General features: G+C 41.5%; 1 long non-coding RNA gene and 1 other non-coding gene across 2 annotated transcripts; both read left to right on the forward strand.

Moving 5' to 3' along the window:
- The first annotated feature begins 2,380 nt into the window (after positions 1-2,380).
- Positions 2,381-25,090, forward strand: LOC142041981 (uncharacterized). The gene is made up of 4 exons (XR_012653594.1): positions 2,381-2,473; positions 4,650-4,788; positions 12,352-12,486; positions 24,825-25,090. It is a non-coding gene; the product is annotated as an uncharacterized LOC142041981 (long non-coding RNA).
- LOC142042265 (U6 spliceosomal RNA) lies at positions 10,528-10,627 on the forward strand. Its single transcript, XR_012653669.1, has one exon. It is a non-coding gene; the product is annotated as a U6 spliceosomal RNA (small nuclear RNA).
- Positions 25,091-25,554: the final 464 nt, after the last annotated feature.

The raw sequence follows: 25,554 nt of genomic DNA on the forward strand, positions 1-25,554 counted from the left end.
ACCCACAGTCACCGGTGAGTTCATCTGTGGCTTTATGACTCCTAGGGGCAACACTGTGCCTTGTAATAGGGCAGAGCAGGCGACCTGCTCTCCCTCGGTCAGCCCAGGCACTGCGGACGTGTTGCAGTTGAAGAGCGGGGCCCAGCCCCGCTGGGAACATGGCAACTGCGGCTGCGAGTCCATGGCTGTGTGCTTACACCAGGGTCTGGAAGGTGGGCTGGCACCTCATGGTGCAAGGGATATAGCTGGCTTAGCTCCCCTGTTATCCACACCTGGTTGCATCCCTTTTTGCTTAGGAAGATGCCCACCAATGGTCCAGAGCAAGAATTTTGGTTCTTTTATGGTCTGGTAAATGCCTGCAGTCAGCCAGTGTCTGCAGTCAGAGCTTCAGGCTACCCCCGTGCACCAGAAACCCTAATGGCTGAGGAGCAGATAATGAAATAGGAATGTGAACAACTGGAAATGTAGATGAAGTCACAGACTCTTAAGTTAAAGCAAAATGTTGTTTCAGGATGGATTAACAGAGGTACAGTTACAATTGACAGAAGTATTTTAGAAAGGCTCACAATTTTAAGTACCACTAAATACTACTTTACTGGCTTAATAAGATATCTAATTGTTGCTGAAGTCCAGAGTGTTCTTTCTGTCTGGTCTGGGGGTGCTACCTGTTTATTGTCAAGCGCTTCTACTGGCTTATCATTTTCATTCTGGATGCTTATGGTGTGTTTTCTGGAGGTGTTTTTGTTGTGAAAGCCAATGGCATTTGCTTCCCGAAAGGTGGGAGATAGGACTGGCGTGACACTGCAGGCCTGACAGATAACACGTGAAAAGGATGTATGAACAGGAAAGGAATGCTGAAGGTGGGGTATTTTTATTTCCGAAGCTGGAAATCCCATTATAGATGACAATTTTGCAGGTTTCAACAACTTCCAAAACAGGATTTGGGCATGGGGTTTAATGAGACTCACGAGAGAAGAAAAGATGACAAAGACCTGATTTCAGAAGGTCGCTTAGGAGTCTCTGAATCATCCTATGGAAATGATTGGCATTTCATCTTCTGAGCACCTTTGTGCAACTGAGTCCAAGTGTCTACTAACTGTAGAGCAGATCATGCCATTGGTGACACGGACAAGGAAACAGACTCCTCTGGTACGACTCCTGCAGTAAGGAAGGGGTTCTTGAGCTCAGGACTACAGCCTTTGCTGCTGCTGTAGAAGAGCAGCCCAGCCGGGCAGTGAGGATTGCTCTAGATCAGAGCACACCTGGTCAGAGCTGGATCCTTGTCTCGAACAGCAGCCCATCAGTGACTTGGTTTACTTTTTTGCCCTTCCTTCCAGCACTGCTCTGAGAGCTGAGATGATACTCGATAACTAGTAGAAAAACTACCAAATAAATAGCATGTTAACACAAATATATGTAGCTATTACTAAGGGTTCATTGGGAAACATTCGGATTGCTTTCTTCATTTTCATAGAATATCTTCCAAATGTTTTTGTGTTGGCTCTCGGCAATGTACATAAATCTGTTCAGTTACGCTAATCTAGCGCCATGAAAAAAATTGCGGCTTTGTCATTAAATTATGGATGAACTTTGCTGTTAGTTTGGTTTGTAGTCAATATGAAGTATTGCTGTTTTAAATTAATATTGCATTTTCTCATATTTTCCCTCGTGGCTCATGAAACACTGAGTTTATAATGATGGGTTTTCTTGAGTGTACACTAAGGATTTATAACTTCTCTTTCTCTTGATTTTCCTCCTCACTATATAGAAGAAAAATCAAATACATATTTTTAAGATGCAGGCATTATTACTTTGCTTATTTCTAATGCAGTAAATAAGACCACAATACTGCGAACATTTGTTTGCATTTAACCTTACATGGACAGGCTTAATGGAGTGGCCAAGGAAGCTACAGCTTCCCCATTAGTATCACTTGAAGGTGGGTTGCAGAGTGGCTTGTAGAATCCAGGCTTCAACATTTTGTTCCATTTGGCTTGATGAGGTGCCAAAACAGGGCACTGGAGATGGACATGGGATGCTCTTCACAGCATCGTGTGGATCTCACACATGCAAATGCCTCTATGCTGTCTCCTAATGCAGGCCTTCTGTCTCAGTATGCGTTTGGCACATTTGCACAGAGACATGTAATACACAGCTTGGGTTTCTTGCAGTAGCAAGATTTTTATCAGGTATATTTAACAGTGATACAATGTCCAAAGCTGAGAGGCACAGCTCAGTAGGAACTGTTGCTAAGTAGAGTAGTAAAGCATAAACTCATGTTTTATAACACATGGCTAATGGATACTTTTCATATTGCCCCAGTTAAAATGCATAAATTCTGCTAATCTGTGTTTCCTCTCACCTGTGCCATTGACTAGGTTGTATCCTGACAGTCTTCCCTTAAAAATGGGCAAGCTGTGACTCCACGCTCACGGGAATACAGCAGTGACTACACTGATTCCATCACAATTTGGTATGTTGCTATTACTGGTTTTGCTCTTTGTTACAGTTTGCTTTTCTGGTGTTGTTATTTCTCCCTCCACACTTACTCAGATCACAGACAGATCCTTCAAGTAAGTGTTTGTTAATGTAAAATTAATTGCTGTATAACCCTAAAGAAAGCAGGGTGACTGTAACTCACTTGTGCATATTCATAATGATTAAATACCTACTTGCTTTAAAACTGATGAAGTTCAGTTTCTACACCAAAGTATATTTGGACTAATAATTAAATCACCTACATAACAGTCTGCAAACTAGCTAGTACTCATCTGCTAGAGAGATTTGTGTCATGGTTTTAATAAAGTGCAGTTATAAAATTAAAAACCACTGGTAACAGTTGCGACAAATTTTGCAACAAATGTGCAATACCAGACTTTATTAATGAATGAGTTACACTGATGTGTCATCTTAATTTCTTACAGATGTATTCATGTTCTTTGAAAGGACCAATGGAAATTGTCATAAATTCATTTGCTATTCATGTTAATGAATGCTAGCTCTTATTCTTCCTCAATGGTATTATGATTGCAATCTGGATTGCCATAGGGACCCCACTGTAATTCATCATTGCTTCAGTGTTCAAATTCTCTGGTGGAACCAGATATTGGTGTCGACAACATCTGGAGTTTTACGTCTCTCATCTTTTTTCTACCTCCCTCCCTCTGTTTAATCAAGAGAATGGGAAGGGGAAATTGCTGCCATTGTTAATATCTTCAAGAAACCGAATGACTGCTAGGACTTTAGAGGATATTTAGACCTAGGATTAGGAGATACAGGCCCGTTCGCAGAGGTGAGACTGAGGAACATCTGCTTTCAACCCACTGTAGTGCCAGTCACCATGGCATGCCCAGAGAGGCAGGAGGCCACGCTTCCATCTCCCATTCTGAAGCCAAGCAGTGGATTTGGCAGGGGGTGCCCTTTCACAGGAGAGTGTCTTGGCAACCACAGTACATATGTATGTGTGAATATATACCCCATTTCTTTCTACTGCGGCTGTTTCATGTTGTATCAAACAGTTCTGTACTTGTATCAAGGAGAGAGGTAGGTTGTCGTGGATTTTACGCAGGAATCTTTATCCATGCCTGATCAAATCCAGACTTGCTTCCTACCCAAGCCCTTCAGATGCCAGTCCATTCTCAGGGGCAGGGTTTAAATGAGCTCAGGGATACACTGCAAAGGAAATCTTGAGTGGGGGCTATTCCTTAGCATAAACCATGTCTGCCTGTCCTTGTAGTGTATGACAATACGCTGCTTTGTGGGAATGTGACCATGGCCAACATCAGATAGACACGTCAGCCTGTGTCCTTCCTAAAATGGTCTGATAACACGTACAGCAAGGTACTGTATGAATGCTGGGCACAGCCACGTAGCAGGATGGGGATACACAGTGCTGTCAGAGAGCACCCGTAGACATAGCTGAAAGGGCTAACCCTGCAGCCCTGTGGTGAGGATGAAGACAAACATAGCAGTCCCTGCCACAGAGAATATTTAATTACATTTAGGAAAACATTGATGTGATAAAACGATAGCATCCTGCCTCAAAACTGTATGGTATTTATGGGTAGGGTACAGTCTTGTGAGTTTGGAGAGAGCTGGATTCAGAACTCTTCAACAAAAGGAAAAATTCAACTTGGCCTCCTATACATAGCATGAGCTAAAGATAGAGTAAAGATAAAAGGGGGAAAAGTGAAGAAATTGTCACCATGAGAGTAATTTTCTTGACTTTTCTGTCTAAGCTATCCAGAACTGAAATGATTCATTTTAGGTTAGCCAGACCACTACATTAACAAAAAATGAGATCTTTTTTTTGAGAGAGAGAAACAGACTTTCATCCTTTCCTGGGTTTCTCACTGATTTCTATTGCTGTGTGTAAGAGACAGCAATTTTGTTTACAAAATCCATTAACATTTATAAATTCTCCAGAAATGTGCTTTTGTGCTTTCCTCTGTCCTGTCTGCTGTACTTGGGAGATCATATACAGATAATCCATCATCCTCCTTCAAATCTAGCCCTTCAAATTCCTCCTTGCCATAATCCCTAAAATCAACTTGGGAAATGTTTGCCCACAAATACGTTATGACCACTGCCTATCATGCTGACTAATATTTTTACAATCTTTGTCCTTCCCCATCTCTCTACATCATCAGTTGTCTTCCAGGACTGTGAGCGTGTCGTGGTAGAGAACCAACCTTTGTGCATCCAAGTGCTCCACAACTGGAATGGCCTCTGCACAATTCACGTCAATGGGATGGTGGTGCATCTTGTAAACATCTTGAATGAAAAGTAGTAAGTACATTTTTCAGTCAAGGACTGGATGACCTGCCGTCCATGAGTCTTGTGAACTCAGATCTGATTCACGTACCCAGGGCTTGTTGGGGGCTGAATGATTTCTTCTGTCCACCAGTGTGTGCTTGAACTATGTAATTTTGCCTTGAACTGCACTTGTGTATTCCTTCTTTTTGGTGCTGTTTTGGAGAATGATACCCTGGGATTTATATTGCCACTTTTCTCCACAATATTCATGCACAAGGTCTGGAGGAAAAAAACCCACCAACTATTTAGATACTTGACTCCTATGATGTATTAGTGTCATCTAAATACTTTTTTTGAACTGTCCCTGAATTTTTTATGTATAAGGCGATGGAGGAATTCAAGCAGCCTCGGACTCTTCTCTGTTCAGGGCACAGCTGGTGAAGGAAATTAGCTCCTTCAGACACTGAGCATTCCTGTGCTGCTCTGTGACTGTAGGACATGAGGTGATGGTGCTAGTGGATAGTCCATCCTTGTCTGGAAATCATTATTGTTATTCAGTCTAGCTTTTATATACTAATTACTGTTATCATATTACTTATCAAAGTCTCTGTGAACTAGTTTCTGAGACTGTATGTGTGCACTAAAAGTTTCAGTCAGCAACAAAGACCTTTAGGCACCATTTGTAAATGAGTGATTAATAAACCAACATAAAAGTTTGTCAGGACAGAATGAGAGAAGCAGCCAGAGATACCCTCCAACGAAACAGAAGGCAATGTTAACAAACAGATGTTACAACCCCAAATTTCTCAGCATATTATCCTATGAGGTGGAGAAACTCTGAAAGGACTTTTTTTGAAAAACTAGTAATGCCATAATTTGAGAAATCTTTTAAGCACATGTTAAATTCCCATGGACTCCCTGTTCAACTGAAGGCAAAGCTTGAAGGATTCAATAAAACGGCAGCAATTAAAACAGCAGAAAGAAATAACTAAGATTAAGTCTCTAGTTTTTCACCTAGCCTTCCCATCCTCGTATAAACACCAATCCCATGGAAAGCAGTGTAACATTGTTATGGAGATTAACTAACCAAGCAGTAGCTAGTTTATTTAAGCTGCTCATATTTTCAGTATTGACTGATAGTGGGATAGCAGGAATACAATTAAGAGTCCTCCTTAAGGAACACTATCCACTAATGCCTGTACTATACCCTTAATTAATATGGTATCATCATCATAATAATGTCTTTTAAAAATCCATTAAATGTTTTGGGCTCCAGTCAGACAAAGGATTAAAAAAATAAATGTTTCATTTCAAAATATTTACAGCTAATACTTAAAATTAGTTTAATTTCTTTTTGTTTTGGCTTTATCCAGAAAAAAACCCATACAGGAAACTCATAATTTAGAGCAATGAACATAGCTGCAATATCCTTGCATGATTAAAGAACATCCTATGCAATGGTACATTGTTTTTTCATTTGTTACTTGAGTTTTCTTCCTTGGGAATGAAATAGCATGTTTCCTCTAACATCACATAAGATAGTCATTCAGCCATTTCATGTGTACAGGTGCACAGCAAATGGGCACTGAGAAAGAATACATCAAGTGAAATAGCTTAGTTATAAGAATTTTACGATGTTTTGGCCGGTGTTAGTTAAATTTATACTGTGGATTCTTAAACACAAGGACCAGTACTTTTTCCACAGTCAAGATGATTCCTGTTTGCATCTGTTTAAGGACAAAGGTAATCTGAAGTCCTTGTAGCAAAGAAAGATTAAGACTTTTCTGTTGTGTTCCATATCCAGACTGAAACACCAAAACAACAGCTCATTGCTGTCCTTGCAACAGAACAAGGAGACGTCAACATATTTGAAAGTGTCATGCACAAAGCAGAGAATGACAGTGTATCTCTTTTCAGTAATGTAACTCCGATGAAAATAGCATAAATGTTTGTAAATATTAGTACTAACATAAGAGTTCATCATTTGCTTACCTAAGAGTTTTGGTCAAAAAATGTTAGAAGATAGTTGTGTTTCAAATTGTTTGATGTCTGTTTGGGAATTCTTTAAGAGGTCATGATATTCATGAAGAATTGGTAAGCACATCTTCTGAAAATCAGGCACCCAGAGTTGTCCATTGCTTTTGAAAACACCACCTCTTGTCTAAAATCACTGTTAATTGAATCAGTATTCATCTTTTGAGTGATTTAATTAGTGGATGCTTAATCTGACATATCTCATACCAGTTTGATGTTCAGAGAACCGTGATCTAGTATTTTGTAAATACCTGTTCCATATTAGATATTTCCAAGTGAGCAGCCTGTCGTGGTTTAACCCCAGCCAGCAACTAAGCACCACGCAGCCGCTCACTCACTTCCCCCCCATCCAGTGGGATGGGGGAGAAAATCAGGAAAAGAAGTAAAACTCCTGGGTTGAGATAAGAACGGTTTAATAGAACAGAAAAGAAGAAACTAATAATGATAATGATAACACTAATAAAATGACAACAGTAAGTAATAAAAGGATTGAAATGTACAAATGATGCACAGGGCAATTGCTCACCACCCGCCGACCGACACCCAGCCAGTCCCCGAGCGGCCAAAAAAAACTGCCTCCCCCCCCTTCCCAGTTCCTAAACTAGATGGGACGTCACATGGTATGGAATACACCGTTGGCCAGTTTGGGTCAGGTGCCCTGGCTGGGCATGAGAAGCTGAAAATCCTTGACTATAGTCTAAACACTACTGAGCAACAACTGAAAACATCAGTGTTATCAACATTCTTCACATACTGAACTCAAAACATAGCACTGTACCAGCTACTAGGAAGACAGTTAACTCCATCCCGGCTGAAACCAGGACACAGCCAAACTGACGTAGCCCATACCATCCGTCTTGCATACAATATTGTCCTATCTCCTCTTATAGTCAGTGACCTATTTTGGTGAGATGCATTGAGTCTAGCGCAACTTTTTTTTTTTCTTCCATTAACTGTAAGGTGATTTCAGTTGAGTAGCTCAGACAGAGCTGTTTACTTTTGGTCAAATAACTCCTATTTCCAGCTGAACTCTTGAAGGTTTGGTTCTCACAGTGCATTCCTATAAAGTGTATTTCCCAAGAAGTGACTGCCTCGCAGCTGGACGTGCAGGACTTTTCTCTAGGAGTTCAAAATTTGGCATTCATATTCTACATGTGTGCCTTACCAGGCAGGTTTGTGGCTTTCATTCTTGTTTTTACAGAAGATGAGAAACCTATAAAAATGACATATATTTATGGTACAACTTGTACACAGTTTTGGTCTATGGACAATGGTTTGTTTTCCAGCCACAACAGAAGCGTTCTGGAAAGCTTCATAATTGTCATTCCTGAGAGCTTTTCACCCAAAAAACTTTATCTCTTTGTCTCTCTTAAGTCCCAGTTTTGTCTACCTCCAGCTTTTACAATAAAAAAATTGAAAAAAAAAAGATAACCTAACCACTGTAATTGTGAACTACAATCTGCCTGGCTTTATTACAAGATGTGAGGCAGACACCACCATCACCAGCAGCTACATAAAGGACCTGATTGCTCCTTTTCTTGAGCCTGAATGGGGGAGACAGCTTTTGTTTTAAGGAGGTCCACTGTTGTCTTCGGTGCTAAACCCCACTATTACTGCCCTGGCAACCACGAGCCTTTCAGTAAAACAACCATGTCCAGATGCACACAGCTATTTAACGTAGGTTTCAGGGTAGCACCTCTTAAAAGGCACAAACTAGCAGTCTGTATTTATAAATCTGAATTCCTAGGCTGAATTTCAAACAAAACAAAGATATTTTCCCTTTTAGGTTTTCTGGGGATGCCATGGTGAGAGGAATGCCTTTTTATGTCTTTTTTAAGGCAGGCAGTGTATGCATTCCATGGCCCTGTGCCATCTGCATCATTAAGCCACCTTCTTCCCTGATTTATATTAATCTTGTAAGCACTAAAACTCTGCTAACTATCCAGCCAAACTAAAAATAACCTCTGAAAATAATCCAATGTAAAAATGTTTGGCTTCCAAGAGAGAAAGCAATCTACCTACTCTTTACAGCCCTTCTACCATGTTAAAACACCAACTGAGTTACGGGTTACTGATGGTACCAAGAAATTTAAAGAAACTAATTGGTTGTGAGCTGCTTCTGAATGGTAATTAAAGAAACCTGGTGTAGGTGCAGCTTTGAACTATCAAAAAGCTGTTAGACTAACACTATGGAAGAAATACAGGGAGCTCTTAACATAACAGTGTTTATGCATGGAAATTTCCCTAATGGGGTGCAAATTTATCCCTCCTTTCTTTGATTTGTGCCAAGTGTTGAACGCTTATCCTATATTTTTAAGAGTGTTCCTGATTTTGTTCATTTTTCACATGACTAATTGGAAGGTTGTTTTAAGTGATCAAAAATTTGCAGAGAAAAACTAACACTAGAAATGTGTCTGTTCTTTAAATCTTGCTTTCCATGTATAATTCAGCTTGAAAAAACTCCATATTTTAACAAAATGTATACCTCAAAATAAAAAGAAGAAAGAAGCATTGCAATAGTTCTACCCTGTAAACCTAAACCAAAACTGGGGATGTGGGCTCATTATTTTGGAGGGCTTTTATTTTAGGAAAAGAGACTCACCTTTTTGAGTGCTGCCCTGTTGTCAGTGCAAAAAATGAAGGAGTCCTCCAGGTAATTCAGGACACCTGCAGAGCTTGAATTCTGGTTCATATAACTCTTAACAGCAGCATCTCTTGATCACTGCTTACAAAGGGAGCAAAGCTGTTTAGCTTCCTTATGTCAAATTTATTTCTTGGAATTAATCCCTTTGCCTGTTTAGACTTATAACTCCCCCAGGTGTCTTTCCACTCGCATGCCAGGTAAGGAGATGGCATGTAGAGATGCAGACTTCTAGAAATACTTATTAATGGCTACATAAACCACAAATGGCTGTTACATACGAACCCCAAATTGATTGGAAAAGGATCATTGCATACTGTGTGCAGTGCAAGGCTTTGAAATCTGATAGCCAGCCAGCTCCTGGCACAGGAAAGAAATTTCTAGATAGGGGCTGTACCAAAGCTCTTTGGATATTTTCATTTAATACATAGGAAAAAAGCAAAAAAAAAGACCAGACATTAATGGCTTCTTTGTAATCTGTTGGTGTGGGGTTTCAAACTGCTGAGACTAGCAGAACAGCATTGGAGCTCTGTAGCCAAATCATAACAAGAAATGCTTTCCCCGTGTTATTTAGGACAATAGCAGCGACTGAGTGAGCGTTTCCAAAAAGAAATGGGGTGGGTAGAACCTTCAGCTCCTATGTCTGCCTGGTTTAATACTTGAACTCTGAAAAGCTGTGCCAATCCAATGCAATGAATTGGGAATATCTGAAAAAAGTGTTGGAAATACTTGTTTACAGTAGGGTTTCAGTGACTGAGTTTGAATGATATTTACTAAAAGCCTTTTCGTTTGGTGCACTTGGTCTCAGACAACAACGTTTGCAATTAAGTACCACCTTTAAAACCAAAGTCCTACGTCTCCCTCTAAGGTTTTTCTGTAATGACTGTAACAATCACTGAAATGCAGAAAGGATGTTTTTATTTCTAGATGACCTAGTCTATTGTATGGTAGTATTAACCTATACACTCAATATTTTAGAACATAATTGTAATTTTCATCCCCTGTATTTGTCATGAACTGAATAAGGCACAATATCTGGGCTCTGTTATCCCATGGCTGGGTGGTGCAGAGCAGATAAGGTGACTGCTTTGTTTGTAGCTCATTTTAGCATGCATTTACTAAACTTGGAAGAGTATAGAGATTAGCACAGCCCTGTGCAAGGATGACAACCAACTTTATGAGTTATTCCACATCGTGGCGCATGGTCACATGTCCCTGAACCCACCAGAGCTTGTCTGACCTCAAAGCTCAGCAGGGTTAGACCCCAAAAGTCAGTACTTGGATGGGAGACCTGCAGTAGGCTTCCAGCTTGACATAAAGGGGGAAAAAATCATCACCCTGAGGACAACTAGACCTTGAAAAGGGCTGTCCAGAGAGGTTGTGGACTCTGTCCTTGTGAACTTTTAAAACCCGGCTGAAGAAAGCTGTGGGCAACCAGGTCTGCATTCAGTGCTGAGCCTGCTTTTAGCAGGAGACTGAGCTGACTGAGCAGCTGAGGTGGCATCCAACCTGAATTATTCTAGGATTCTGTGGTCTGAGGTTGAATTTTATGTATTTCAATGCATTTATGTATTTTTTGTTGATAAAGTTGCATGCCTACATGAGTTGACTGTAATGGTCATAATATTCAATAATCATGATGATTGTAGCATAAAAAAGAGGTCACACTTTCTGGCATGAGTAGAAAAAATATTTTTCATACATTTCTAAAGATAGCACTAATTGCCATAAGACTCACTTTGTTTATGCATAGGAAAAATTGCCACCAATTGCTAGTGATAGACTGTAGGATACTCAAGAGCCTATAAATGAAGTAAATAATAAAAATAATTGCAGATAGCTTCTTAGGATAAAAGTGGTTTTTTTCCCTTATCTTTTTCTCTTTAAGAAATATAAATGACCAAAACCAGTAGTATATTTGTGATAGAAGCCGACTGGGATGGAGTATTCTCAATTCTCAGAAATTACACAATCCAGTTATCAAATAAAAGCTTTGCTGTCCAAGATTCATCCACAGCTAAAAAAGTTTGGTCTAGTCACATTTGGCTTAAAGCTCCTTGTTTCTCTAACAATATACTAGTTTTTCTTTCAGTTGGAAGAACAATTGCTAGGTATTTTGAAGGGACATGTTCTTCTTTTTAGTCACTGATCCTTCAAAATAGGTAAATACTCAAATGTGTCCAGAGTCGTCCATTTCTCCATTGTTGAGAAAGGACTAATTCATTGTCCCCTTGGTTATTCTGAAGACCTGGATGGCAGTGTTAAAGGGTTTGAAAATGTGAAAAGTCCAATGTTTTCTAAATATTTGAACACTATACTTTCATACATTACATAAAGGATTGCCTGTTGCAGTTTTGAAATTCTTCAAGAACAAAGTAATAATGGGGAGACTCTTTCAGTGACTGAATATAAGTGCATATTTTTGAAGTATTTTTAATACTATTGCAAAGATAGATTTGATGCATGTTGAAGCTTGAAATAATACATTTATTGAGATTAAAGAAAAATTGCTGATAAATTCATAATATAATCTTTCTCTAAATGTACATCATGGCAAAATGGAAAAAAAATGGAAAGCAATGTTATTCAGTGATATAAATTACCTCTCCAGTATTTCCTGTTTTAACTTTTACTAAGTAAAATCAACTTCAGTCACAAAAATTAATCAACTCCTTTTTTTTCCTCTATGAAAAATCTCAACTTTTTAAGGACATTTTTTAAGTTTCTGGAAGGTTAAGACTTGGCCAAGGGCTGTATATGGATTATTATTGGATGAGTTCTGTGTTCCAAAGGGCCAACAGTGGGTGGGCGCATGCTACAGCAGTCTAGCAGTAGGACATGGGCAATGTCCCTTCATTGTATCTAATGCTCATTTCTACCTTAAGTGAAACAGCATAAAACTATTTTCCTTCTATAACCAGGTTTGGATGGACTGGAGAAATCTACTGGAAAAATGTACTGGAAACTGGTTCTCCGAAGGGAAGTTTCAAAAGCTAGTAGTGCTTTTAGTTCTACGGCTTTATAGCTCGTCGGATTTCTAACTTTTCTTCGTATTGGTAAGTGGAAACATGGATACGTGGTATTTTTCTCACTGTGGGATTCTGGCGTGGGCCTTGGAGTTCTTGCTGTGTGGAGATTTTTCCCTGCACAAGCTACAAGTCTTGTGCAAACAAATGTGCTGGGGAAAGTGGTTGTCAGCGGCCCCCACTACCTCCTGTGCACCTCGTAAAAGGGACAGAAATAAGGGAGAGGGTCCCGCTGTACCACCTTAGCCCAGCTGGGAAAGGGAAGGTGTGTGACCATGCAGGCAGGCTGGCTTTGAAGACAGAGGGCTGAATTTCGACCTTGATGTAAGTCTTTTGCAGCTGCACTGCTCCTTAGTGGTGCCCTTCAGTTAGAGCTCACGTTTGCAGGGACTACGAAATCCAGTCCTGAAGCAGTGATCTCTGCCAGTAGGCATGTTTGCTTGGTTACTTATAGCATTAATTAGTCTTAATGGCTTCGGGAACGTGTTGTTGGGAAGAATGTGCTGGTTAGGTGGATTATCTGCAACAATGGCAAAGTCCTTCACGGCAAGGCTTGTCGGGAAAGGCTGGGTTCCAAGGGGAAAATAATGGTTTACATCATATAATTAAGAAATGTATCACTGAGTATACACCCAGTGAAGGTGAATTAGGAAGGCTTTTGGATAGATTAATTCTGGCATTTCATATTGTGTGAGTTCTTTTTGTTGTGGGTTTGTTGTTGTTTTTTTTTATGTAATGTATTTAAACAGCACGCAAAACATATTTGATCTGAATCTGTACAGAAAAGACTGTAATAATACAATATCTTCTAAACAGAGAGATGATTTAAATCAGTTTGGGAACTGTGGCTGCTATGAAGGGCAGCAGCTTGCTTTATAGGAGTCACACCTGGTAAAGGTGACACAGCAATGTTCTGTAACATCTTCCTGTAGAAAGGGACATGAAGACAATTAGATATTTAATTACAGTTCTTAAAAGAACATGAATGGAAATTCAGACTTCTAAATAAATTTTTGGATCCATTCTTTATTTCTGCTTAAATTAGGCTACACCCAGACTCCAGAACCTGGGAATAGTTTTTAGGCTTCCAGGCTGAGTGCATGTCCAGATGTATTTTGACGCAAGTCAAGGCGAGCCCCTGGCACGCACCAGCAGTCGCAGCCTGTCCCGGTTCCACCAAAAGGCAGCTGGGAGCCATCTGGCAGCAACACGAAGTGTATCTTCTAATATCTTGGCAAATGAGTATAAATGTAGCTAATACGCAGCTTCTCTGCATTCAGGCCGTAGCCTCCTTGTTCCAAAAGTCAGGGACTTGTGCTGACAGTGGAACCAATCGAAATATTCAGGATACCACTGATGTGCAATGAGACATATTTCACTAACTCTTAAAAGACACCTATTACGTGGCCAGCTCAGCTTCCTTTCCTTGCTGAAGGTTGCGTCACTGCACGTTTTTGTTAAAACACACCCTGAAGGAACAATATGAACAAGATTATATTAATATTGACAGTAAAGAATTAACGTGCATCCTAGCATTAACTTCCACCAAAGCAGATTTTGTCTGAGGGATCATGTGTGAAAGTCCTTAATTACATTGACTTTAGCCAGAAGCATTCTTTCCTCCAAGAAATATGTGCCTAGATACACTTGCACAGCAACCACCTGTTTTTTGTAGGATAGTCAAGTAATAATACTTTGAAAAAGAGCAACTAAGCGCCCAACATACTAAAGCAAGGCAGTGTTAATGCATTATTTAGTACATTAGAAGCAATTTGTATTTATAGTAAAAATACCAAATATTTAAAATTCTAGCACTGCTATTGAGATGAAAATGGGAACAATCTTTTTAGGACCATTTGTCTTAAAGTTAACTTGAGCTGGGTTTGTTGTTTACTGGATTAGCCAAGATGTATTTCAGCTGATAAATAAAGAATGGAGGTTTTGCCAGATGATGGACTTTCCCTAAATCGTGATTGACTCTGAAGGGATTTGCTTTGCTTCTTATGTAGTTTTTCTATTACACAGCCTTTCTGAGACGAGCTTTGACCAGTTTTGCAATGAGATGTGATTACTTTCTACTGCTCTATTTAACTGCAAAAATTGCTGTGAGCTGCAAATTCACTCACATGACAAAGTTCAGACTGAGCTATTGTCAGAGCTATGGAGAGAGACTCCATGGAAGTCAAAAGATTGCTTCTCTTATTCTGCATCCTTTCGAGGAGGCAGGGAAACAGCAGATTTTGCCCATCAATGTGGAATAAGATGGTGTCAAGTATAGTAACCTGTGGAAATTATAAGATATTACTCAGAAAACTTTGTCAAATAATTTTAAACTGAGAAAATGGTAAAATTGCGTGGGAGTTGAATTCTAGAGCAATGTGAAGGGCTGACTTCGATATGTTTTGAATTCAACTAGAGTAAAGGAAAAAAAATTTTCCAGCACCTCACACTTCAATGAGAATGTATTCCCTAGCGTACCACAGATTTCCACCCCAGTGATTTTTGCCAGAAATATTGTGAATTTATGTTTTTGAAAGGCTTGTTGCATCTAAAAGATTATTATCTCCCATAATCATGCAGGCCTCTAAAGCTTATTGGAATATGTTAATGGATTTGAATTCCTTTGCCCTCTTTTTTGTTTAAGCCCTCTTGGTTTATGGTTGTTGTCAGGAAGAGCCTGTGCTTATCTTGTTGCCAAAGTACCTGTGCTTTTTTTCCTTCTTTCATCACAGAGGAGAAAAATTATACTTTGCTATAGTTTTATGCAACTGTACAGCAGGATCTGCAATGGGAAAGACTTTTTTTCCTAGTGACCAGCTGTCTGAAACTAGCAGTGCATAAACACATCCATTCACCCAGATAATAATTTTCCCAGATTTGATTTAAGACACTTCATTGAAGTTGTTATGCTCATGTAAAAAAGCAACAATATATGAGTGAATCAGGCCTTAGGCCTTGATTTTCATCCAAAAGATAAAAGCAAATTAAGAAATTTAGAGAACAAAACAATTGGTAAAGAACTGGAACTGAATCACTTACGGAGGGAGATTTAGGACTTAATCCTGCAAAGAAAAACCTGCTCTGGCCCTGATCCAAAACAGTGCTCAAGTCTTAACTCTAACTCCATGAGCAGTTTCACTAAAGCCATGGTAGCTTCACTAAAGCCAAATGTCTGCCCAAGTGCTTTGTAGACTGGGGACAGAATATCAGTAATTTGCAGGACTGAACTCTCAAAGAAATTATCTTGGTCAAGTGATGAGGACTGGTAATGAGTTGAACTTGCAAGAGAAATAGAAGGTGCTGGTTGTGGATATATCAATGGGTTGCTGAAGTCGAGTGAGGATTTATAGGGAAGTTGTAGCAAAACCTACAGAAAGAAAATAGCTTTGCTATTATTTAAACATTTTCAACTTTTTCTTTCCAATTAAAATAATTTCTAAATAGTTTTTTGTATTGGGTTTGCATGGCAAGGTTTTGGTAGCAGGGGGGTTACAGCGGTGGCTTCTGTGAGAAGCTGCTGGAAGCTTCCCCTGTGTCCGACAGAGCCAATGCCAGCCGGCTTCAAGACGGACCCGCCGCTGGCCAAGGCTGAGCCCATCAGTGACGGTGGTAGTGCCTCTGGGAGAACAGATTTAAGAAGGGGGGGAAAAAGTTGCTGCGGCACAGAAACTGCAGCCAGAGAGAGGAGTGAGAACATGTAAGAGCAACAACCCTGCAGACCCCCAGGTCAGTGCAGAAGGAGGGCAGGAGGTGCTCCGGGCACCGGAGCAGAGATTCCCCTGCAGCCCGCGGGGAAGACCCTGGTGAGGCAGGCTGTCCTGCTGTCCCCCTGCAGCCCAGGGAGGTCCACGGGGGAGCAGATCTCCACCTGAAGCCCGGGGAGGACCCCACGCCGGAGCAGGTGGGTTCCCGAAGGAGGCTGTGACCCCATGGGAAGCCCGCGCTGGAGCAGGGTCCCAGCAGGACCTGTGGCCCCGTGGAGAGAGGAGCCCACGCTGGAGCAGGTTTTCTGGCAGGACTTGTGACCCCACAGGGGGACCCACGCTGGAGCAGTCTGTGCCTGAAGGGCTGCAGCCCGTGGAAGGGACCCACGCTGGAGCAGGGGAAGAGCGTGAGGAGTCCTGCCCCTGAAGAGGAAGGAGCAGCAGAGACAACGTGTGATGAACTGACTGCAACCCCCATTTCCCATTCCCCTGCGCTGCTGTTGGGGAGGAAGTAGAGAATTTGGCAGTGAAGTTGTGCCCAGGAAGAAGGGAGGAGTGGAGGGAAGGTGTTTTGAGATTTGGTTTTATTTCTCGTTACCCTACTCTGGTTGATTGGCAATAAATTAAGTTAATTTTCCCCAAGTTGAGTCTGTTTTGCCCATGACAGTAATTGGTTGAGTGATCTCTCCTTGTCCTTATCTTGACCCACGAGCCTTTTGTTATATTTTCTCACCCCTGTCCAGCTGAGGAGGGGGAGTGACAGAGTGGCTTGGGTGGGCACCTGGCGTCCAGCTGGGGTCAACCCACCACAGTTTTGAAACAACACAATGTTTTTGAGAACTGAAATTTTTTGTTGTGGAAAAATTCCTTTTGCCCTCAAACTTTCCATCCAAATTTGTCAGGTCAGAAGTTAGAACCAGAATTGAATACCTCCACATTTGCTCTCTGGATAGAGGTGATTGCTTGGCTTTCTTCTCAAATAAATACCTCTGCTGTTTGTCTAGTTATTTGAGTGGTATATACAACTCCTCTGTTTGCATGGTTTTGAAGATGCACAATCAGTTTAATGGTACATGTATATAAATGATATATGTAATATATTCTTAATTATTTTTCATCAGCATACTGATGCAAGCTATATCATACCCGTTTCCTTGCAGACTGCTGTTCCTCGAGCTGAAATCTTTATTGAACCCTTTAAAATGATGATTGTTCCGTGGTTAGTTACCTTTTCAGGTAGACAAGAGAGAGGCATTTTGGCCGTGGAGGAAAAAGGCGATGTCTGAATGGTGAATTCTTTTCATAAGGCAAGTATGCCTGTGGCAATGTCTGCGGAGATGGAAATAGGTTGTGGATAACTGCTTGGCACTGAATGTAGGTTAGGTAAGACCGTTCAATGCTGAGCCAGGTGGGAGAACAGCCCAGAGCTCTTAGAGCCATCCTGAAGCCAGCCAGCCTGCCTCAGGAGGTGACACCGAGGACACTGATTTGGGGGAAACCGGATTTGCAGGGGGGTGGCCAGGTCTGCCTGCGGTCTCCCCCCTGTAAGGGCAGGCTGTGTTTCAGCCAAGGGACCGGATCTGCTGGCTCTCCCAGCGCCGGGGCAGGCAGGGGCTGGCTTTTGGGGTGGGAGAGTGACCATGCTGCCTCCTCCCATAGCTGGGCTTTGAGAGGTTTTGTGTCCTGCAGGGCCAGTTATGCCTGGTGCTCACTCCGGGACTGCTGCATTTTGGGTTCTGCATGCTTCTTTCCAAACCAGATGTGATAAAAATTTACTTTATACGGAGTGATTTGTGCAAATAACCCAGGAATCCAGAGCTCATATGTGGGTCAGGGTTCAGCTCACACTTGCTCGCTCACGAGCTGGTTTAGGACTCCTCAAGCTTCCCAGGATTTGCATTAGGATCCAATATTTTTTTTTCTTGGATGTTTGGATCTGGGACTGTGGTTTGTACCATTTGAGACAGGATATTCAGATCCAGACATAGAGTTTAAATCTAGATTTAATCTGAGCTGTCTCCACTTATAAGCACATGTAGAGAAAGAGAAACAGGGTGTAAAGAAGGTGACTAAATTCCTCAGTGCTCCAAAAGTGTTCATGTTCAGTTTCATTTGTATTTGGACAGAGATTTGAAATAATTTTCAAGTTATTTAAACAGACTGCCTCATTATGTCTTAATCTAAACTGGACATCTTTCTAAAAAGATGTTTTTAAAAGCACTGCTATAAACTAAATATAAATTACTGATGTGATGCAGGAATTGCTAATTCAGAATCTATGGCTTATGGTATTTTAGCATTTCCACTAGATGATATACTAGCTAATCATTAAGATGATTAAGAGGAAGACATGAATGAAAGTAACTGCAGATGGTCCTCAAGCTGCTGGAGTGCTATATCCAGATTTCAGATAGACCTCCAGCTGTTTAGGCGCTCATTATGCAAAGCAAAGGTTGCCCCAGAATTAACTTTTACTGCAAGCCCCCCACGAGACTTTGACCACCCAAATACCTACTAAGAAAATTTCTGCAGCGTACCGCTTCATTTTCATTTATGCCACACTTCATTATATGTGGTAAATAAGCGTAGAAAGCAAACAACCAACAAGAGTCCCTTTGTCTACTACCCCACATGGGAATCATCTAACCTTAATAGGGAAGATGTGCTTTTGGAGTCCAACCAAGCTGGTAGTAGTCCTTCTACATTTGCTTTTCCTTAAGAAAATGCAGTTCATGCCCTTTCCCACTGAATAAATGGTTTTAATTATCAGAAACATTTCACATTTTTTCCAGTGTTTAATCACTGGCTTCCAAAAAGCCTGGACTTGGAACAGAATCTTGAAGCTCTGCATGACCACAGCCATTGCTCTTATCTGACTTAATCTTGCCCACCTCAGGGACAATATACAGCTATTTGATCTGTTGTGTAAAATACATCCAAGGTTATTGACCTATAGCCTCCTGCAGTCCCACTTGCTCACACAGGATATCCCAGGGTTGCTTTAGCTCAATTGAGCAGTAATATTACAGTGAAACTTGTAGGGCTGGCTACCTGTTTAGGAATGTTGTGTTTACTGTGTAAAAGTACCACAGTCCCAACTTGGGATAATGCTGCTTTCTTGATGAAAACACCTGCCAGGGGAATTCTGCAGCTGGTTAAAAAAAAAAAAAAATTAACCCATATCATGAGCAGCATTCCTAAAGAAGGGAACCTGCAATTATCTGAAAATCTGTGGGTTTTTATAGTGCTGAAGAGGACTGAAGGATTCATATAGACCATCCTACGACTTCTACCTGTTACTTGCTTGGGATGGGAGAGGATTCTCAGGCAAGCACTTGAATACAAATGCTCCAGAAGTGGCTGCTTCCCAGTACTCTGATAGCTTCGGGCAAACTGGGGTTATGGAAAACTGGTTGCCTCTTGGGTGTTGAGGTTTGAAATTACTATTCATTCTGCACAAGACACTAGAAAGGTGTCATCACAGGAAACAATCCTGTTTGGGGTTTTTTTTGCTGTTAGCTGAGTAGCCTGATATTTTCAGAAAGTTAACTCAGATAGACTTATGAAGACGAAAGTGTAATTAGAGATATAATCCATCTCCATATCTGAGAAACTGTGTAAAACCGGTGAAAAGGAGCTGTAAGGCAACAGTCACACGCACTCCTTGAGCCTGACGCTGATAGTGACTCCTTGGCTTGGTACAGTGGGACCCTTTAAAGGCTTGTAATGGAAAGAGGAAGAGATGTCTCCTGACTCTAAAAATCTAGTTTGCCATTTCAGTCTATGACAAATTAACTTTTTTTTTTTTACAGTGACCATTTACCCAGTTTGAATCCCAACAAAGGTAAAATATGTGACATGTCTGCCTGGCATGAAGCATGGAAGTAAGCAACATGCCTCCGTTCACCTCTGGCTTACTGTGCCGATGCTAAATTCAAGAAACACAGAATTTGAAATACATATAAGAATGTACTGGAAGCAGCATCAAAGCATTGTCTTCATCACCATCATCCATTCACAGTCTTGCAGAGTGTAGTAATGCATATTTTCTTGCTTATTCTTAGATTTGTAGTTTGACCCATGAGAATTATTTTTATCTCTTGCTGAGATCGGGGGAGTAGACAGGCTACACTAGAGCTTTGATATATTAGCTGATTAGAGCTTCTGGCAGACCTCAGGATGGAGTTTCTCACCAGCAAGTTCTCCAGAGGATTTCTGAGGGTGGGATTACTGTTAAGTTTGGGGTTTTTTCTGATCACAGTCCTGCTGCTAATAGAGTGTGTGAAACGGAAGTTCAAATGTTGGCATGTTCTTCTATGGGATAGCAATAGTCACAGTTTATAATTTCCATATCTGAAATTAGCTACATGATGATTTTTTTTTTCTGATCTGTGATCTGTAGTACATCCAGAAGAAGCACAGTCTGTGGTTACTAGTCTAGTTATTAGTGCTTCTGTACTGCTTTTTCCCAAGCTCATGCAAATTAATGTAGAAAAAAAAAATCATACAAGTTATGTGGTTGCTTTTCTATGAAAACAAGGTATCAAAAATTGAGGAAGCGGGAATTCCTGCTGCCTCAGGTGCCTGAGGTAGAAGCATAGTCATTGTTCAGCTCTGACACAGTCTCTGTAATAAGTTTAACATCTGAATTTCCTCCAAAAATGCTAGTTTTCTCCATTGACAATACAAGAATCCTACTGTAAGTAGGTTCTTAAATTTGATACTTAAATATGGAAGTGATTAGTTATTCCCCTCCCAACTGCTAGCACTTTCTGGGGCTTAACTTCTGTTCCTCAAAAGCTTTGAAATCTTTGATGGAAATATAACTGTGATTTTTTCCCCCACCCTGTTTGGAACTGGATATGGACCTTACAGAGGTACACTGGTAAGCCACTGAGAGACTATCAAGAAATAGTATCTTTCAGACAGTTTGAAATAGATTCAAAGTAACCAAAATGCAAAAGATGCACTGTATCCTCTTACCAGTCCCACAACATACGCATGGTAACTGAGCAACATTTGTAAGCTGATGCTCTTCGCTGCACATGTAATACTAGGTTTAAGGGAATTTTAGAAGGCTTTAAGAGATTTTAAAATAATCTTTTGTTCCCTGTGATAGTTAATGACAAGCTGTGGGTGCTGGTTTCTCTCCAGTGCTTCCACTGAAGAAGGTGGAGATTTCCTTCTCTCATCTAGCCGAGTGAGAGAACTGGGGTCCCGAGATGTGTGCGATCTTTGCGGCTCCCAGTGGAGGTGTTACAGCTGAGAAGAAGCTCCTTTCCGCCTCCCAGCTGTATACTCCTCATTACAATACATTGCCAAAATTTCTGCAGGAATGCACAACGTTCTCATCTTCCCTTGCTGCTGTCCCACCTAGAGACTTTTAGAGGAAGAAGCGCTGCCTTTCCACCTTCTTGCATGCTCCTTCAGTGATCAAGTCCCAGCCATGGGCATGGCTGAGGTGCCTGTGCCCACCTTCCCACCTTCCCAGCCCTTCGAGCCACGTACACACACCATCCTATGCCCGTCCCTGCCACACCAGAGCCTCAAGCCGTAGAAGGGCAGCTGCCTTATACTTCTCAGTTACTCTTTTAACTGTATTTTTCGCGTGGTTTGGAGGGAGAAGCAGGAGTACCCCAGCTAGGCTGACCTTAGTGCCTCCTCTGCCCCAGCCTGTGGGGCCGAAAGGCTCTGTGGTCCCTGGGGGGGATCAGCAGGTGCGCACACAGACACCACAGCCGCGTTGCTGCGTTAGGAATTTCATTTCTGTACCTTTGATTGACATGGCGATATAGAAGGCTAAACCCCTATGCAGTTCAACAGAGATCAGCGCTACGTTATGTGTTGATAATGAGGTCTAGGGGGACTTAATATCCACCAACTGCACATCTACGGAGAAAGAAAAGGAAGAGAAATTATGACTACTATCTCTTCCTTGTAGCAGTACTCAAAGTATCGAGGCTTCTGGAATAAATCCTTGGCCTGAAGGAGTCTTAACCATATTGAACCTGGAGCGGTAATTTACATCTCCTTTGAGCCTGCCAAGGTCGGCCAAGTATAGGCCACGGGAAGCATCACGCAGAGACTATAATGAAGTCTAATTTTTCCATACGCCAAAAACTTTATCGCTGCAGAAAACACGTTCAGGAAAGCCCATAGATGAGGGAAAACGAGATAGAAAAGGCACAAGTTTTAGCAAATCGGAAGGGAATTCCGCACTGGAATGCGTCTTACGGTGGGTGCCCGGTGTAAGAGAAAACTAAGCCAGAAGTGCTGTAAGAAATAGTCAACAGGAGCAACGAGAAGAGAACTGCGTGACGTGACACCCGCTCGGGGCGCGGCGTGGGACGGAACCCTCACAGGCCGGTCCCACACCGCCACCTGCGGGTGGCTGCGGCGCGGAGCTGGAGGGGCCGGCACAAGGCCGAGCCGGGGGGGGCTGTCCGTCTGTCCGTCTGTCCGTCTGTCCGTCTGTCCGTCTGTCCGTCTGTCTGCCGCCTCCAGCGCGGGGGGGGGGGGGGGGGGGGGGCAGCCTCCGGGCAGGGCCTTGTCCACCGCGGGGGCACAACGTGCGATGCTGGTCTGAGAGGGGGGTGATTCAAAGTCTACTCGTAAAATAGCGGGTTTGCTGATTTGAGAGAGGGGAATCGTTAATCTTCAGTTCCTTCCTGAGATCAGGTAACAGGATCGGTGATCCGGCTGAATGTCTCTTTGTGGTTTTAACTGAGTATTTGGAGCCACACGCCCCTCTCGTTTGCGACGTCGGACTCTCAGCAGCTCCGTTGACTTCCCCGGGTTATACCTGCAGGGAATTTTGGCTTCAGGTGAGTTACACCAGAAGAGAACTTGCCGGCTACTGACAGGTCTCTGGTTGAGTGCTGTCACTGACCATAGTTAAAAATCACACTCAAGGGGAACCCACATTTCAGCGAAGCGTGAATTTCACCGGTATATCTGTTTATTCAATGGTATTGTGTTTAAATCCAGATTTTTAATTAAATATTTCAGTTTCTTCATAGTTTCATACACTAATTGTACATTCTGATTGTAGTATATACATTATTTCCGCACCTTCGTTCTTATGAATGAAATACAAGAATGAAGAGTGAAGTAAAATAATTATAAAACAAAATAAAATGCTCCACTGATATACAAACACTATACATATATATTAGACCTGTTATGTATGTGTTCATGCCTACAAAGAAGACAAAGTAAGAGGATGATGATGCATTTAAACACTCCAAATTCAATAAATGGGCAGCATTGAATTAGCCTGTGTTCCATTTGTGCAGGTGCACCACAGTTGGCTGGGGGTCACTTGAGAGGGTCACCGTAGAAGATGCAACTTATAGTATCCTGCTACTTTTCAAGAGGCTACCTTCCCTCCATGGGGTGTGCAGAGAAATTAATAAATACATGTAATATGTTGATTTCACTGGATCTATGCTGACTTCTTGCAGCTGAAGGTCTGGAATCTGACATAAAAATCCGTATTGCTTGGCAAGTGTTTTGTTGACCAGGTTTTTCTTCTGGAAAGAACAAAGGAAGCAGATGGAAAGCTTGCGGAGTGTGTTGCCTGGGTACAGAATGATGAGTGGTCAGCTGCAGCAGGAGAGCTGCTGCTGTGAGAAAAGTTGAGGTGGAAAGGTAGCTGATGCCATCTCTGTCAGCAAGCACTATGAAGACAACCCTCGAAAGATCTTGCAGTTGCTCTTCTGGGAAAAATTAAAGTAGAAATTGGTCATGTTCTGCTCTATGGGTGATAAGGCACTTGCTATGTAGTCTGAGGAGGGGTGGAAGAGGGTTGTTCTCATGCTTCTGACTCCTACTTAGATCTATCCTCAGCTGACGTCCAACTGCTGGCTCCCTTTCTGGGCCAGTTGTGCCTGTGACCTGCCGGATTAGAGAGAACCAGAATGCAAAGGGTGGAAGCTGCACTGGTTACACCAGCTCCCCCTGCTTTGGGGAGAACCAGGTTTGCTTCTCACAGAAGATGACATACTTTATAGGCGGGATGCCACATGATTCTTCCTTTCCTTTATCTGCCCTCTCATCTTCATTTAAAGTGACTTTCATTTCTTCTTGAGCTGATGGTGAGATAACAAAGATTAGAAGTTAATATAATTTGATCCACACCCAGATATTCACTGTTATCCCCTGCTTAGCAGATGACCCTAAAGTCTTTTATAGTTTATGGATGAAACAGCAAAATGTATGTGCAAATTGTTATTAATGCTGTTGTTAGGCTATAATGTCTCTCATAGTGCTGTATTGTGAATTAAAAAGTATTACAAAGCTGCTATGTAAAATAATCATATTCATAATAAAATAAAGTCTACGGGGAGGTACTGAGGATTATATAAGTAAGACCATAGGACAGGTAAGTTATTCCTGCCAGGTACTGCAAATGGTTGCTGCATGTAAAGGTTACATGCAGCTCACAATGTGATCAAAAACCCAACCTCCAAAAACTTATTTTTACTCTTTGAAAATTGAGCAGGAGGAATTCTTCTCCTATAGGCCTTTCAAAGGATTATTTGCTGTGCCTCTTCCAGCTGTGAAAAAATATTTTTGAAGGAAATGGATGAATTCTTTTTTATATACATTATGGGTTTGAGAAATACTAATTAGGAGTGGACTTATTTTTTTCTATTCTTTCAGATGCAGATGGGGATGCGAAAAGAGGGTCTGCTGTGCAAGAAGAGCTGAAGCAGACTTCCAACACTATCTGAATGTAATACTGGATTTCTCCACCTTCAGAAGCTTGAAATCTTTTTTGAACACATTATTGCTCATAGAACATAGAGGTTGTGTGTTATGCTATTTCAAATTACTGTGCTTAAACTATCTGTTGTGATGTATTGTGAAAAACATGTACTTCATGTATTTGTTTTGGAATGTAAGCGTGTGGGGCAAAATAAGAATGAAAAACCTCCAAAAATATTTGAGGGCCTCAGAATTATTTAATCCTCTTCTTTCTGTGCTCTCTGGTTTGTTTCACAGTCATGACATTTATGTCTTGAGATTCTCAGTGGGACTTGAAATATTTCTTGCCTAATTTCAGAGCAAAGACATCAGATTGATGTTGGCTGTATCATTTGCAGGTGTATGTTGTTATGTTCCTATTAGACTGTAGCGGTGTTTTTGGAATTGTGCTCCTGAAATGTCTTTACTCTGTTCATTTCTCTCTCTCTTCTTCCTTGGAAGGCCGTGGTTGTGCTCATGCTCACTGAAGAGATGCAAAGCCTAGTTACACCACCATAGGCCAAGGAGAAGCAAATGGGGCCATGCTGTTGCTTCAGCCTCTGCTTTTGAGTTTTACTTCTGCGGCATCCTGTGGATTGTGATATGTAAATCTCTGTTGGCCATAAATCCCCAGTCTTGTCAGAGT

This window comes from Buteo buteo, chromosome 19 (assembly GCF_964188355.1).
Source record: "Buteo buteo chromosome 19, bButBut1.hap1.1, whole genome shotgun sequence".
Lineage (NCBI taxonomy): Eukaryota > Metazoa > Chordata > Aves > Accipitriformes > Accipitridae > Buteo > Buteo buteo.